The sequence below is a fragment of the Oxyura jamaicensis genome, chromosome 1 (assembly GCF_011077185.1).
Source record: "Oxyura jamaicensis isolate SHBP4307 breed ruddy duck chromosome 1, BPBGC_Ojam_1.0, whole genome shotgun sequence".
NCBI lineage: Eukaryota > Metazoa > Chordata > Aves > Anseriformes > Anatidae > Oxyura > Oxyura jamaicensis.
Genome location: NC_048893.1, coordinates 156,957,387 through 156,973,807, shown reverse-complemented (window position 1 = coordinate 156,973,807; position 16,421 = coordinate 156,957,387).

The window sequence follows — 16,421 nt, the reverse complement described above, 5'->3', positions numbered from 1 at the left end:
GGACTCTGCACCACTAATCACCACCCTCTGAGCGTGGCCAATCAGCCAGTTCTCAACCCACTTTGTTGTCCACTCATCTATCCCACACTTTTGCAGCTTTTTGCAGCTAGCAGGATGTTGTGGGAGACAGTATCAAAAGACTTGCTAAAGTCAAGGTAGATGATATCGACTGCTCTCCTGCCATCTACCCAGCTGGTGATGCCCTCATAGAAGGCAACGAGGTTGATGGAGCACGACTTCCCCTTGGTGAATCCATGCTAACTACTCCTCCTAACGTTCTTCTCTTCCAATTGCTTGGAGATGGCATCCAGAACAATTCGACCGTGCGTGCCTGGCTGAGTTGCTTACCCAACTGATGTCTGAGTAATTGAAGTCCCCCATGAGAACCAGTGCCCGTGATCATGAGGCTACTTCCAGCTGCTTGTAGAAGGCCTTGTTGACCTCCTCCTCCTGACCTGGTGACCTGTAGTATACCCTCACAACAGTGTCCCCCATACCAGCCCGCCCCTTAATTCTTCCCCATAAGCTCTTGGCTCATTCTTAACCCTCCCCTAGGTGGAGCTAGGTACATTCTAATTGCTCACATAAAGGGCAATTGCTTCTCCAGCCTGTCTTTCCCAAAAAGGACATAGCCTTCCATGACAATGTTCCAGTCATGCGAGCTGTCCCACCACGTCTCCATAACTGCAATGAGATCGTGGCCCCATGACTGTACACAGATCACAAACTCATTTCGTTTATTTCCCATGTTTCACACATTGGTATACAGGCACTTTAGGGAAGCAGCAGGCACAGTTACCCCTAGAGGGATGCAAGAAGAAGTTTCTGGACAGGGTATCCTTCTCTGAGGAGCCCTCGTACAATCCTATGGGACAACGCAGAGGTTTTTCCCTACTATCTTTAACAGTGACAGCAATGACAACATCCCCCAGCCCTTCTCTGTCACATTTAATTCCCCTCCCTTTCCCTGATGAACCTAGTTTAAAGCCCTGGTAATAAGTCCAGAGAGCTTGCTCCCCAATACACTTGTGCCCCACTTACTGAGTCAGAGTCCATCAGCATCCCATATACCTGGCCTCTCAAAGGCCTGCCCAAAATGATAAAAGGCAGCAACTTGAGGGACACCAAGAAATGGCAAAAAGTTACCTCATATAGTCATAGGTGGAGCCTCTGCCCATTCAGTTTCCATTATTGAATAGGTGTGAGGCTCCGGGTATAGCAGATAAAGGATGAAAAGTAGGAAGATGAGGTATCTGTGCAAGTTCTTCCACCAAGGTCAGATCAACCAACCCTTCATAGCAAGTGCAATATCAAGACCAGCACCATGAAGAAACAGCAGCAAACAACAACAAGATGCAATCGTAAGTGATTCCCTCCTGAAGGGAATGGAGGCTCCTGTCTATAAACTAGACCCTCGTTATAGAAAAGTTTACTGCCTCTCCAAGGCTAGGATCAGGGAGGTTCCAAATAAACTTACAAATTTAGTACAGCCTTTGGATTATTACCCACTCCTGCTCGTTCATGTGGGTACCAACAATGTTGCAATAAGTAGCTTGAGGTCCATCAAAAGAGATTTGGGGAAGATGAGAATGTGGGAAGATGACTAAAGTATTCAGGAGCACAAGTAATGTTTTCCTCAGTCTTCCCAGTAATGGGAATATTGGAAAGAAACAGGTGAATGGGAATAATGGAAAGAAACAGGTGATACCAGGTAATCAACACCTGGCTCCAAGACTGGTATGTCTACCAGAATTTGGGGTTTTTAAATCATGGAAGAGTCTTCAAGACAAGAGGTCTTCTGGAGCCTGACAGGATTTACCTGTCTCAAGGCAGGGTGGGGGGGTGGGGATTGTTTCCTGGTTAGTAACCTAACAAGACTGACTGAGAGAACTTAAAACTAGGATGAATGGGGGAAGGGGATACCATCTGAACCTGCAGCTGAGGGCTGGAGGATTAAAGTCCCTCTTACTGTAACCAAAGAGAAGGTTCAAGACCACCTAATGGAAGTCTGTGGGGCCCAATGACATATGTCATAAAGGAACTGGCTCATGGAGTTGACAAGACTTTTTCCATGATATATTTGAAAAGTTCTGGCAGTCAGGTGAAGTCCCTGGTGACAAGAAGAAAATGAGACAGACCCAGTACACTCCCATTTTTAAAAAGGGTAGAAAGGAGGCCCTGGGGAACTACAGTCCAGTGAGCCTCACCTCTGTGCCTGGAAAGATCATGGAAAAGATTAACCTGGAAGCAATGTCAAGACACATGCAGGACAAGGAGGTGATCTGAAACAGCCAGTATGGCTTCACCAAGGGTAAATCATGCCTAACCAATCTGGTGTCCTTCTGTGATGGAGTGACTGCATCAGTAGACAAGGGAAGATCAACAAATGTCATCTACCTGGACTTCTGCAAGAACTTTTACATGGACCCCCTGTCCTGTCCTGTCCTGTCCTGTCCTGTCCTGTCCTGTCCTGTCCTGTCCTCTCCTCTCCTCTCCTCTCCTCTCCGCTTTTTCTGCTATGAACTGTGAAGAACTAAAAACATGGAAGACGTTGGGCCCAGAGTAGTTAAATATGAAACATTCTGTGTTCTGGTAGCAGAGGAGACAGCACTGACAACATTAAGTACTGAGAATATATAATAGTTTGTCCTGGCCAACACTCTCATATTTATTTATTTATTTATTTATTTATTTTTAATTCAGTCTTTCACTTCCCTGCAGCTATCAACTCATGCCTGACAGAAAAATATAAAATCCACATGACATAATTATATGCTATGATATTCACACGAGAGAGATCTTTTTGCCATCTCAAAACTAATAGGATATTTGTGTCCTAAGTATTGGTTTGTTTGCACTTTTCTTTTGCCAAATATATCTACTAACATTCTTTTATTTATCACCATTTCAGGAGGAGAATAATAAAAAGAACATACACTTTCCTTAAAAACTTTTTAGCATACTGGAAGTGCAGTTAAAGCTGTGAGCAAAAACCTGTTGCTATGATTGTGTGTATGATTCATCTGACCAAATGTAGATATTTACAAGGCAGGCATCTAACATGAGCTAGTCATCTTAAACTTCTTTTTTAGTGGGGATGGAAAAACAGTCTTCGGTGGGATGTGACTAATTTCATTCTAAAGTTTCTCAAAAATGTCATATAAGCCAATACCAAAATTTTATCTAATTTCTTTAAGAAAAATGGCTCTATTACATATAGTTCATATAGTACATATAGTTCAATTATAGGTATACATAGGTAACTATTTATATTTGAGGATAAGTAGTTATATGCCCAAATTTTATTTTCCATTGTAGGGGGACAGATTGCTATACTTAGAGATGTGGAAAGATCAATGTTCATATTCATAAGTGAATAAGATCTGAATAACCCATATTCAAATAATGTTGATGATTTGTTCACAAACATATACTGTTAACATTCCCAGGTAATATTGTCTATATTTAAATTCCCAGGTGGAGTGGAAAAGATTTACTTAAAATTATAAAAATGGTAACAGAATATACCTGTAAATTTATCCAGTCTACATCCAGACAATTCATGGCACTTAAATTCACAGACTGGTACTTTCTCACAGATGCATCCTCTACTGATGCTCTCATAGAGAAGACAGAATGGAAATAAAACTCTACAGACATGAAATGATAGCATATGATGAGGTTGTACCTTCCACATGATCTCATGAGGAGACGTTAGGTGTTTTCACCTGTTACATGAAGTACTTTCTCTCTTGTTGTGCCAATCTAATCAACATGAAATGCAGGTCAAAATGCTAATGAGCTACAATTAGCATAGAGAGGTAAGAATGTCTCTTGCATTTAACAAGAGAAAAAAATAACTCCATCAGTTCCTCAGTGTTTAAATCTACTGCTTTGTGAATGATTTTTAATGTTTAGAAACTCTCCTAGGAAATAAAAATATTTGTTAATATATTTTTTTATATTGATTATACTGTGAGTGGTTCATATTATAGAGGTATGCTTTGGTGAAAGCTTTTCCTCTCTGTATACACCACCTCAGTTCAGGGCTATTTAATGTGCATTTAAGAAAAAGATATCAAAAATATATTATTATTAGCACATAAGCTATTTTTTTCCAAGCCATGATTAATATCACAGATGTCTAATAGAGAGATTAGCACCTGTGAATTTTGATGGCATTCTATAAGAGGTGCTATTCCACAGTCCCTTGTGATTAGAATCAATTGTCCTCTGTATTTCTCTGTAAGAGTCTTGTTACTAGATTTTAATAAACGCGACAAGGAAGCAAAGAAAGAAGACAACATAGTTTTTATTAATGTATTTATTTATTCTGACTTTATGATGATTCAAAGGGAGACCTGAGTAATCAAGCTGAAATTATGACACATCTGAAGTTCTTAAGACAATATGTGCTTTGGCATTTTGATCACTTTTTTTTTTTTTTTTTTTTTTTTTTTTCCCAAATACTTTCTGTTGGTAGTTTCTGGTATCTAGTAGGATATAATAGTGCCAGTTCCTTACCCAGGAATCAGTTCCATTTTACAGATTTTACTTTTAGTTACTTAGCTTTTTCACTGTGGGTTGGAAATCTGGATATCTTACATAACTAATTTAGTTTTTAATAGTTAAGTATGCTTACAACCCTAACCACCTACACAGTACATACTGTATATCTAAATCACACAATGCTTAAGTCCTTATTTGAAATTATTTGTTTCTTCCTACATGTAGTAACAGTTGCTTTTTTTTGAATGTGGTATTTGGTGAAACAGGAAGTCAGTTAACTTTTAGGTTTATGGAGGAAAGATAAATGTTTCTGTGGTATAGATTCATGCAGTATGTTTTTTACAGACATAGAAATAAAAGATGTCTTTCTCTTCATCTGATTTTGTCTTCCATTATCCATATCATATTGTCTTGGAAACTTCTCCTTATGTAGATAGCTTTTACATTACTAATTGTGTATAAGCTAACATTTTAATTATTACCTAACACAAATAGCATGATAAAATTGTCTGATTCAAACAGACTAATTATCATTTCTAAGGATTTATAATTTTTGCCAGTATCTGTAGGAGAGTCTCCATGAAAATTATTACTTTCACAGCATAAGCACTGTAGTTGACTCATGACAGTTTATAAATAAGATCATTTAATTTTCCAGTTCTGGTCCTAAATATTAAAAAATTAGATGATCTGTAAACTATAAACTATAGTAGATTTAAATAGGTTTGAAATACCTACTTTACAAGTATTTCTTAGAGATAAAGCACTCAATTAAAAGAAATAAAAATGAATTACATGGAAATTAAGGTCAAGTTTGGGATACAGGTATCTAGATTCACTTTCCTGATCAGTCATAGACATATTGACTTCCACAGTTAAAAACAACTTTAGTGTAAGTTCTATGTCTCCAAAAGGAAGGTTATTGTATCCAATTCTATCTTTCTTTTTTATTTTATTCTTTTTTTTTTTTTTTCCATTTTATTTTCAGTCTCCTAGGACAACAAATTGATAAGAGTTATGTATGAGATCAGCTTCATTAATTGTGCAGAAATTACAAATACTTTTGCAATTAAGGTAGTCTGTAATCATTTCCAGGACCGGGTACTAAAATTATTAAACCTTTGGGGAAAATTGCTGCTTTTGGTGTTTGTGGGCTGCCAGGTGTACTGGAACCTTGATCTTGATTGAAGTTTCAAGGTAATATTTAATACAGAACATTATGCAGATATGTACACCAATCAATAATTAACTTTTTAAGAAAATGTTTCCTTTTAATCCTGAAAAAATTGGACAAATACCAGTTTTCTTTATCTTGATGTTCCTTGCTTCAAAGATTATTAGTCACTTGCATTTGGACAACTTTATTATGACTATAAAATGAAAGTACATTTATGAAGCCTTATCCACTCAAAAACAGTAAGTATTATGGACTTTAATATTTTGGCCCACTATATTATTATTATTTTATATTATAATAATTATATATAATATTATAATACTGCTATCAGAATGTTATATTAACATATTATACATTGGTATTGTTTTCATATTATATTAGAAATTATAGTATTAATACGTTATTATAATAGTATAATAACATTTAAGACACCCATGATAAAAGAGTATTCATGGAAGATTATGTACTTCCACAAAAGTCAAAAGAGTTTACATCAGTAATAACAGTAGAGATCAGGAAGCTAAACACCAGAACAACTTCAAAGACACAGTGGCCCAAAAGACCAAACAAACTGGCAAGAAGAATCACTATGACCAGGTAAAACTGGAACGTGTAAAGAAATTAGATATAATTTTGTTGAATTAACTGTGGCGTGTAAACTTTATTTTTATTTTTTTAAAAAAACGATGTTGATACCAGAGAAGGAAAGGGTCAGTTCTTTAAAACCTACTTAAAGGATTGCCAAATTGATTTCAAAATCTCAGGCAGATTCATTTGAATTCAGAATTTATTTTCATCTGAAAGAGTTTGGTAAAAACTATTAAAAAAATAGATTTTTAGGGAATGTTATAATATATGCTTTATGGGAGAACAACAAGGCATTTGTAAAATGAAGATTTTTTCATAGCTTCATAGTGGAGGAAAATCATCAGTCAACCAGCACCTCTATCATGAAATCTGCACATCCTTTTAGAAAAGGTTAATCATGAGGCTTCCAAGGGTTAATCCCTAGCTTCCATAACCAGGAGAAACAGAGCAGCTCAGAGCTCTTCACTTTGGAAAGATATAATTCAGAAGCTATTAAATGGTTAACTGCACTGGTAAACTAAATTTATTTATTTATTTATTTATGTGTTTGTTTGTTTGTTTGTTTGAGATTTTTCATGTATTAAATCCAGGAATATCTAACTCAGCTAATGGTGAAATTGCTGCTCAAAAAGACACACATAAAGAAATAATTTTAATATTTCTTAATAGAAGGAAACAGAAGGAAAGGATGCCATCTAAAGGGACTTGGACAAGCTTGAGAAGTGAACCAATGTGAACCTAATGAGGTTCAAGTCTAAGTGTGAGGTGCTACACCTGGGTCAGGACAATCCCAGACATGAGTGCAGACTGGGACAAAAATTCACTGAGAGAAGCCCTGCAAAGAAGGACTTGGGGGTTCTGTTGGACAAAAAGCTTGACATGAGCCAGCAGTGTGCACTTGCAGCCCAGAAGGCCAACCGCATCTTGGGCTGCATCAAAAGAGGAATTGCCAGCAGGTCGAGGGAGGTGATTGTCCCCCTCCACTCTGCCCTTGTGAGGCCCCATTTAGAGTACTGTGTCCAGCACAAGAAGGATGTGGACCTGTTAGAGCAGGTCCAGAGGGCTACGAAGTTGATGAGAGGGATGGAACACTTCTCCTATGAAGAAAGGCTGAGAGAGCTGGGGCTAAAGAAGAAGAGAAGACTCCAGGGTCACCTCATCGCAACTTTTAAAAATTTAGAGATTATTTATAATAAAGATGGAGCGTGCCTTGTTACACAGGCAGATAATGCTAGGACAAGGGGGAATGGTTTTAAACTAAAACAATAAGAACCAGGATACTCTAAAAAATCTCACTAATCTTAGATTCTCAACATAATAAAATACTTGAACTCTTGAAAAAAATAAAAAATCAACAATAACAACAACAACAAAATCCTGTTACATTAAGCATGGTGATGAGACCCCACCAGGAATATTGTGTTCACCTCTGGGCCCCCCAGAACAAGACACAAGCTTATTAAAATGAGTCCAGAGGAGAGCCACAAAGATGATCAAGGGGCTGAAACACCTCTCCTATGAAGAAAGGCTGAGTGAGTTGGGTTTCTTCAGCTGGGAAAAGAGAAGGCTCCAAGGAGACCTTATAGCAGTCTTCCAGTTAGAAGGGGACTACATGAAAGCTGGGGATTCTTTGTCAGGGAGCGTAGGATAAGATAAAGGATAATGGCTTTAAAAGAAGGTAGATTTAGATTAGATGTAAGGAAGAAATTATTTATTGTGATTGTTGTTAGGCACTACAACAGGTTGCCCAGAGAAGCTGTGGGTGTCCCAGCCCTGGAAGCGTTCAAGGCCAGGTTGGATGGGGCTTTGAGTAACTGGGTCTAGTGGCAGGTTGAGGGATTGGAAGATGATCCATTCTAACCCCAACCATTCTATGATTTTATAATATCTGGTTCTTGGTCCCTTAAAGCACTGAGTTCTAAATCACTGATTTTTTGCATCTTGGTTCTCCCTTAAAATCAACTCAGTAAATATCTGTGATTTCTAATATATTAATTTTAAAGAAGTGAGTCTCTGTTTTGGAAAAGACAAAGACATCTCATGTTTTATTCATCTCTTTTCTAGTGTGTAGAATGCATTTTAGAAGGAAAGAACAGTAAGAGATATCACTGGTCTGAAAGAAATATATGAAACTGCCAAAAGTGCAATAATAGCTTTAACACCCAGAACTTCAAATTCCAGAACATATTTGGCTCTGGTAGATAGGTGTGAAGAACAAATATAATTCATTTAAAAAAAAAAAAACAAACAAACAAACAAACAAAAAAACTTTGATTTATCTTATTTATATTTTATCCCAAATCACTTTTGCAAAACTACAAAGTATTGTTTAGTAAACTGTTTTACAAAGCACTGCAATATAATCCCATTTTTCTTCCTTTCCTTTCCTTTTTTCTTTCCCTTCCCTTCCCTTTCTCTCTTTTCTCTATTTATTTATTTATTTATTTTTCTCTCTAAGAAATATGAAATTTTCAGGAAATAAGGAACACAGGCTGTGCTATGTTTCTAGCATTAAAATTCTCCTTCAGCTGTAACGGCACTAATTTTAAGACTTGACAAATATTCTTTCTTTAAAGTACTATTCATAAAACAAGGTGACAGTGTTTGTGAATATTAATTTTGAACCTTACCTTCCTTCTATGGATGATCATACATGTTGAAATTCATATCTTCAAAATCGTTGTGAAGATACACTGACTACTGTGAAGATACACTGTCTACTCTTGAAGGAAAATATTTTTTTTCTCTATAAAGATAGAAGAAACATCAAGTGATCAGTGCTATTTCTGTTTCCTATCTTGGAGAAATTTAAATATTTCCAGGAGTATACAACTGAATCTAAGAATTGTTTCTGCTGGCTTAACCCAGAGTACCTATGTAATTTTCTTGCAGCAAATATGCTGGATCTTGGAGTCAGAATGGCTTTCCAAGCTACAAAAGATTTTTTGGAGGGTATTACTGCAAAAATAGTAAATGGGAAAAACAGAAGGAAATGTTTGAAACTAAAATTGTATGTTTGATGTTCTGCCAGTCAGTGACTTAGACATCTAATTCTGTATAAGATCTTATTTTAATTTTTTGTTCATACGTTGTCCTTCAATACAGAAATAACTCAGAACAACATTATTCAAAATGGTGTATCACCCAGAGAAGGAAATTACTGAATAAGTAAAATTATTACTTTTCTTACATCTACATTTCTAAAAACTAACACATACTTATGGAAATGATTTAATATATTTGATCATTCCACAAAGGGATTTTAAAGCCGGAAGACTACAAATACATTCCTGAGAATATGGATTATTTAAAACTTGTTAGAAATTGCTATCCATTACAGAAAATTTTCTCTGTAATAAAAAACAATTATTTAGTAGCATTAAATATTAAAACATCATTTTATGTAACCATGAGTGTTGTGCATCAAGTTATAACACTGAGACCAGAAATTCAACTGTTGTTTTCTTGTTTTGTTTTGTTTGTTTTACTCCTGAGCTCATAAAGTATCATTACTACAGAAGTCGATCAAAATAACTACTTTTTTTTTTCTTTCCTTCTTTCCATAAGGATTTTTTCTTTCATTATTCATACTTGACCTTTATTAATAAAATAAACATTACTAATAAACATTACCTTTTTTTGGTTTTGCTTTTTCTTAGTATTATTTGTAATTCGGAGAGGACTGTAAAAGAAAACTAAAATAAACCTACAGAAAGACTGTATGAACCAGTCTAAACCTTGGTGTTGAGAAGAATGCATGTCACAGCTGAAGCTTACTGTTCAAGCCCAAGAAGATCATGTCATATTTGAAAAATAAAAGAAAAAGAGTTTCAGGACTTTCTTATTCTTTTTGGACTATAACAAAAAAGGGAAGGGAAGGGAAGGGAAGGGAAGGGAAGGGAAGGGAAGGGAAGGGAAGGGAAGGGAAGGGAAGGGAAGGGAAGGGAAGGGAAGGGAAGGGAAGGGAAGGGAAGGGAAGGGCTTGCCAGACACAAACCTCATTCACATGTGCTTTATATGCAAAAGTGTTTTGTCTACATATGTCAAGATCACTCAAATAAGTTCAAAACACATTTTAACCTTGAGACCTGATGTTATTTAACAGACGGTAGTTTTCCTTAAACATGTAAAATAAGGTTAAAAAGAGACGTCATTAATATTGCTTATGATCTTAACCTCCACAACCAAACTAAAATTGGCATCTTTATTAAAAGGCATTCAAGCAACTTCTGTTGCTAAAATGGAATAATTTGTCACAAAATTACAAAGTTGGTGCACAAATGTATTCTATGTAAACAAATGTCACAGATCAACTCTGTAGCATCACTGATGATTTTGTAGTTGAATGATTCTCAACAATTCTGAGGTAGTGATATGTGAGTTGAATAAAACAACTACTAAACTACGCTTCCTATGAAATATATATATATCGTTAAAAAGCTCAGTTGATTTTCCATATATTTCAAAAAGTTGGCAAAGACTAGTTGAACCCGAAGAAGAAAATTCAAGGGAAAAGTGAAGGTTATAGATTACTTTTTTTTTTTTTTCCTTGCTTTTTGTTTGTTTGTTTTAGTTTACTTTAGATGTTTGTTGGTTTTTAGTTTTTTGCTGCTGTTGTTTGTTTGAAATATTTTCAAAATCTAATAATCTTTTGTGATCTGCTGCTGTCATATTTATGATCCAAGAGCTGAAAAACACTGCTTTAGAAGTGTAATTTTCATGACCAGTTTAGAGTATTGCCTTTAAAAATCTGCAAAGAGTATGGAACCTGTGCCTATAGGGAAATATAAAGATCAGTTTATGTAGTTTAAAAAAAATATCCCTATTTCAGTGAAATAAAGATCATATCCACAGACAAGGAAGGAGGACAATATGAAGATTTTGATATAATTTGGATCAGAAATAAAAGAGAAAAAATAAGTGAAAGACAGTTGTAAGTATAAGAAATAAAAACTTTAGGGAGCTGTCTTTCCCTGACCTCAAAGTTTATTTTACTGCAGTGAAAAACACCAAACTACTCCACCATCTTACAGACACTTGTAGAGACATTTCTTCACATCACTTTCAGAGAGAAATTTATTTCAAGTATTGGGGTGGGAAGCTGGGGAGCAGGAGTGGGAAGGGTAAACAGAATACATTGCAGAATCTAGCATTTTCTACATTACATAGAATTTCCTAGATGGAATACAATACTTTTGTAGTGTATTTTTACACTGCCTACTTTTATCACTGCCTACTGTATGATTTCAGGACAAAAAAAAAAAAAAAAAAAGTGTTAAAGCCTTGAGTAGTTGTATAGATTTACCTTTCTGAGTCACCAGTTCTGTCTAAATAATTGTTGATTTGATGAATGGGGGTTTTATGAGGTTTTTTTTTTTTGTTTCTTTCTTTCTTTTGTCCTGACACATGCTGCTTCTTTCGCACAGAAAGTAAATCACCTAGACACTTGAGTTAATGTCTCAGTAGATTAAATGAAGGGGATTCTTTACAAATCCCAGTCTTTTTGAAATATTATTATCTCTGGAAATTGCTTTGATTGAAGTCGGATTGTCTTAAGACCATGAAGTAATACGACAAATTAAAAAAAATCTTGTGTATCTGAAAATGTGTCATTTAACAATTAAGTTAGTCTAACACAATATATTGTTTTCTCATGACAAACCTGATCTAATTTAAATCATCACCATATCTAAATATGAACTACAGCACTGTAATTAGGTTTTGCATGAGACTACTCTGTTCTTGTGAACACGTTGGAGCTTGGTGGCTAAAAGAGTGATTTGATATAGCTTGGAGTGTTTGATTTTGTGTGGATTTTCTATGAGTTGATGTGCACAGACTGCTTTTCCATAAAGTCACATAATCTATATCATAGACACTCTCATGGTTTTACAAGAATCTTTAGCATATTTCAAACCTGTTATCCAGAGAAGCACCTCATCAAATGAGATAGGGTAAACATTGTCTAAATTCAGATTTTCTCTTGGCAGTCAATTTTTTCTTCAAAATCTGTAGAGGAAGACAGGTTGTTTCAACATGTGATACAGAACATAGTAGAATAGTTGCTCTGAATCACTATAAGGTAAGGAATAACATATCTCAGACTGCTAAACTTGGGGAAGTTAGTAACTTAAAAAAGAATTACTCTAAAACCTTTAAGAGAAAGTGTCACCCTACTTATTTACAGAGTATCTAGTTCAAATGTGATTTTGGATGGAACCTGAGAATGGTACTGCAATGTCCATAGAGGTACTATTGTCAGTAGAGATAAGTAATCAATAAACCTTCTGGAAAGCTGTTTATTGCTTTCAAACACCAGTTTCAGGCAGCTGACTAGAATTATTTAAAATCAAGGTAAGGAGGTCAGTAGACAGATAGTACAAAAGATGATAATATAACCTTTTTTCTACACACCTTTAAACATTTGGCTGTTTTGAATTTTGATTCTACTTAGAAATATTCCATCTGTCTACATTCATTTATCCAGTATTTCAGTTACAGAATTATACATATATGATTGTAATTTGGGGTGTCAATTTGACTTAGCTCAATTACCTACTGCAATTTAATTGTGATTTCCAAAAGTAAGTTTCATCCTCAGATCAAAACAGTGACATCACTGTTATGGACATGTTCTAATACTTACAGCAAATCTACTGAATCCAATTCTATTTCTAAATTGGTGACAAAAAAGAGTATTCAAATTACTTGTTTATAACATTTATTATTCTACACTTTTGTGAATATCTAAAATATGTAAAAATTATTTTTATACAAATTATATGGTCTTAACAAAATGGGGCTTTTAATAAAAAATTCTAAACAGGTATAAATATTGAGGTAAGTAGAGATGAGAATAAGTGGAAATGTGAGAAAGCTACTTTTTCCTGACATAATCTGCATCATCTAGTGGCAGCTGGAAATATGCTTAGTAACCCAAGCAAATGTAATTGGAATCTTGATGATTACATGCTCTCATCAAACAGGAAATAGTAAAAATAAATATAATGTACACAAACATGGGAAAAAAAAAAAAAAAGAGAAAAAGAAAAATAGGATAATTTGTACAAAAAAAAAAAAAAGAGGAAAAAATAAAGACAACAAAACAAATAAATCCTACAGGAATCAAGCATGACAGGCTGACAACAGTATGGAGAAAAGATAATGTGGTAGATACTTCTGAAACATGATGTCAGACAAGAGATACAAAGGCAGAGAAAATAGAGAAAAATACCTGGAGTGATAAATAGAATCCATTTAACCATGGCTAGAACATGAACTGCAAAAGATAGAATTGGAAGATGCATTGTATCCATCCAGCAGTGAAATCAATGTACTTTCCCCTTTGCCATTTCAGATACAAAAAAATAATGCCACTATGCACCTCTGTAAAGGAAGCTTTAGAGTAGGTCTATGCTTTGTGGTCATGGTATTCATTATATATTAACAGCCATTACATGGACTATAAAATTTATTTCTCCTGCACCTGTGCTGCTTCAGCTCTCAGAACACCTTTGCTTCATTTTTTCCAGGTGCTCTGCTTTTCACTCCAGGTGAACTGTGTGAAAAAGAGAATGGTGTAATAATGTTTGAAAGCCAGATACAGGAAGAATGCAATGACTATAAAAAAGGAACTCTGACAATCTAAAAATCCATTGTTATGGATTGCATCTAATTTTCAGAAACATGAGTAAACAGAGCCGTGGGCTCGATCTCTGGAATGAACTGGAATAATTCATATTAACTTAATTTGGGAGGACCATGGGGACCTCACTAATAATACAGAAATATTCTGAAATCTGTATGAAGCAAAAATCCTACTGAAGCTTGGCATTTATTTATTTATTTTCATTTGCAGTGAAAAATATTAAAAATAGTCAAAGGGAACCCTGAAAATATACATTTTCTGTTAAATTTCCATGATTCAGATTTCTTATTTAAACAGTTCCCAAGGGCTATGAAATAATAAAATACCTTTAATCTTTACATGGCGGAATTAACTCTGATTCTAAAAGATGCTTGTTCATCATCTTGTCAGTGATCTGGCTCTGCCCCCTCTGTAAAAACAGATATGCTTTTCTGAAATATCTGTAAGATTTATACTAAAAAAATAAAAAATAAAATAAAATAATGGGCAGGGACCCAATTTTCCTGACTGTTCATGAGGATTGAGACATAGACAGGATTGAATAAAATGTAATTAACAATGATGTACCTCATTACAGGGCCCCAAAATACTTGATCTTTTGTTGCTCTCAGAGAAGGATATGCCTTCAGATAAAGACACTTAAATTTCATCATAACAGAAATGAAGTGACAGAAGGGTCATAGTAGCAAATAATCACATACAGAAAGGCAAGAGAAAGACAGAGGAACAATCTCTGAACTGGTGTAAATATGGCAGTTTATATCAGGCAAAAATTAAGCTGGCACCCTCAAAGTATATATTCCATTCCTGAAATTGAAACTAGTTAAGAAGAGGCATACTTGAGTCAAAGGAGAAATAAAAATGGTGACTGTGCAGCACCTTATGTTTGCAAACAGGAGAAGGCAAGAAGAAAGAATAATCAGTGGAAAATATACAGTTGTGCACATATCAGTTTACATCAATTTCTATCCAATTTCTAGGACAAGTTACTGCCTGAAGCTGGTGTACATAGGGTGGTTAACTAGTTACTTTAATTGGTTGCTTTACACATAGTCAGAGAATATTTTTAAGCAACCAAATATTATAATGAACTGAGGATTCTACTTGAAAAATAAGCTATGCTATTTTTCAGGCTGGTTTGCTTTCAGTTATTTTTCTTGGCAGGACTGTTGTTTCTGTCCATAGCCTGTCAAACTAGCATAGTACCCAGATGGTTATAAGGCTCCAGGGCACCTGTATAATTCACATTAGAATTTAACAGAAATGTAGTGAGTAATATTTATATATTTACATTGGAGATCTTCTTCCATTCAAAGCAAAACACAGCTGTTACATTTTCACCCTGACCATTACACTGTAATATCCTACTCAGCCAATGTCTCTACTGGTTGCCACTTTGTAGTAATGTTGCTGTATTTCTCTTCTTTCTAACCGTTGTAGAAAGCCTTTTCATCTAATATATTTCCTATGGTCCATACAAGAAAGCAGTATACCAGGAGATAGTTTCATTACATCATTACATAATGATCTAGCATAATCATTTTTAAGGTATTTTTTACACCACTCAGTTTTACAAATAAGGTGTTATTTCTCTTCCAAACTTTTATTTTTTTTTTATTTTTTTTTTATTTTTCTGCTATGTGTATCATCTGCACCACCATCTGGGGTGACCTTTCTACAATGACTGGGAGCACAGCACTAAAATATCTAAATTTCTTTATTGAAAAATGACAGCATTTCTTCCCAGATTTGTTAACTGGTTTTATTTTTATTATTTTGTGAGTAGTAGAATTTGGATGTTTCAAAGTCACATGTTAAAACTAGTCTGTTCACAATGAAAACATAAATATTTTAGATTTTGGTGGATACATACTTGCTGGATTTTTATTATTATTATTATTATTATTATTGTTGTTGTATATAACTCCTCAGATAAAGAATGAATTTGTAAATATATAAATATAAATGTATGTTTCATCTATTCTCATCTTTAATCAAGCATGACAAAATCTATATTTAACTTTGATAACAATATTTAGTAGACTAAAATTTATTATATACACTATTTATATTAGTCACATGATTTAAAGATAGAATAGTGTACCAGACTATTTATACAGATCACTAGGAATCTTTGATGGAAATAAATAAATAAATAAATAATTTTAACTCTAGTTGGTGTGCCATTGAGGAAATGTTCTATGGTGACATGTAAAATGTGTTGCATTCCTTAGAAACATACAGAAAAATGCTCTAAATCATGAATTATGAACTGGACAAAGATCACAACTTTGAAGCATTTATTTTGTTTCAGGTGAACTGTATTTTATGAGATTTCTTGTCAGTGTTCAGTCAGATGTTGAAGGTGATGTTTGAATACAAAACCTAACATTAGCATGTTACTGTTAGGAGTTATTGCTGCTTGAAAGTTTTGTTAGGAAATGCTGTGCTGCCTTGTATTATTCTGATAAAGTCTGGTTTTTGTTGAGATTAGATCTC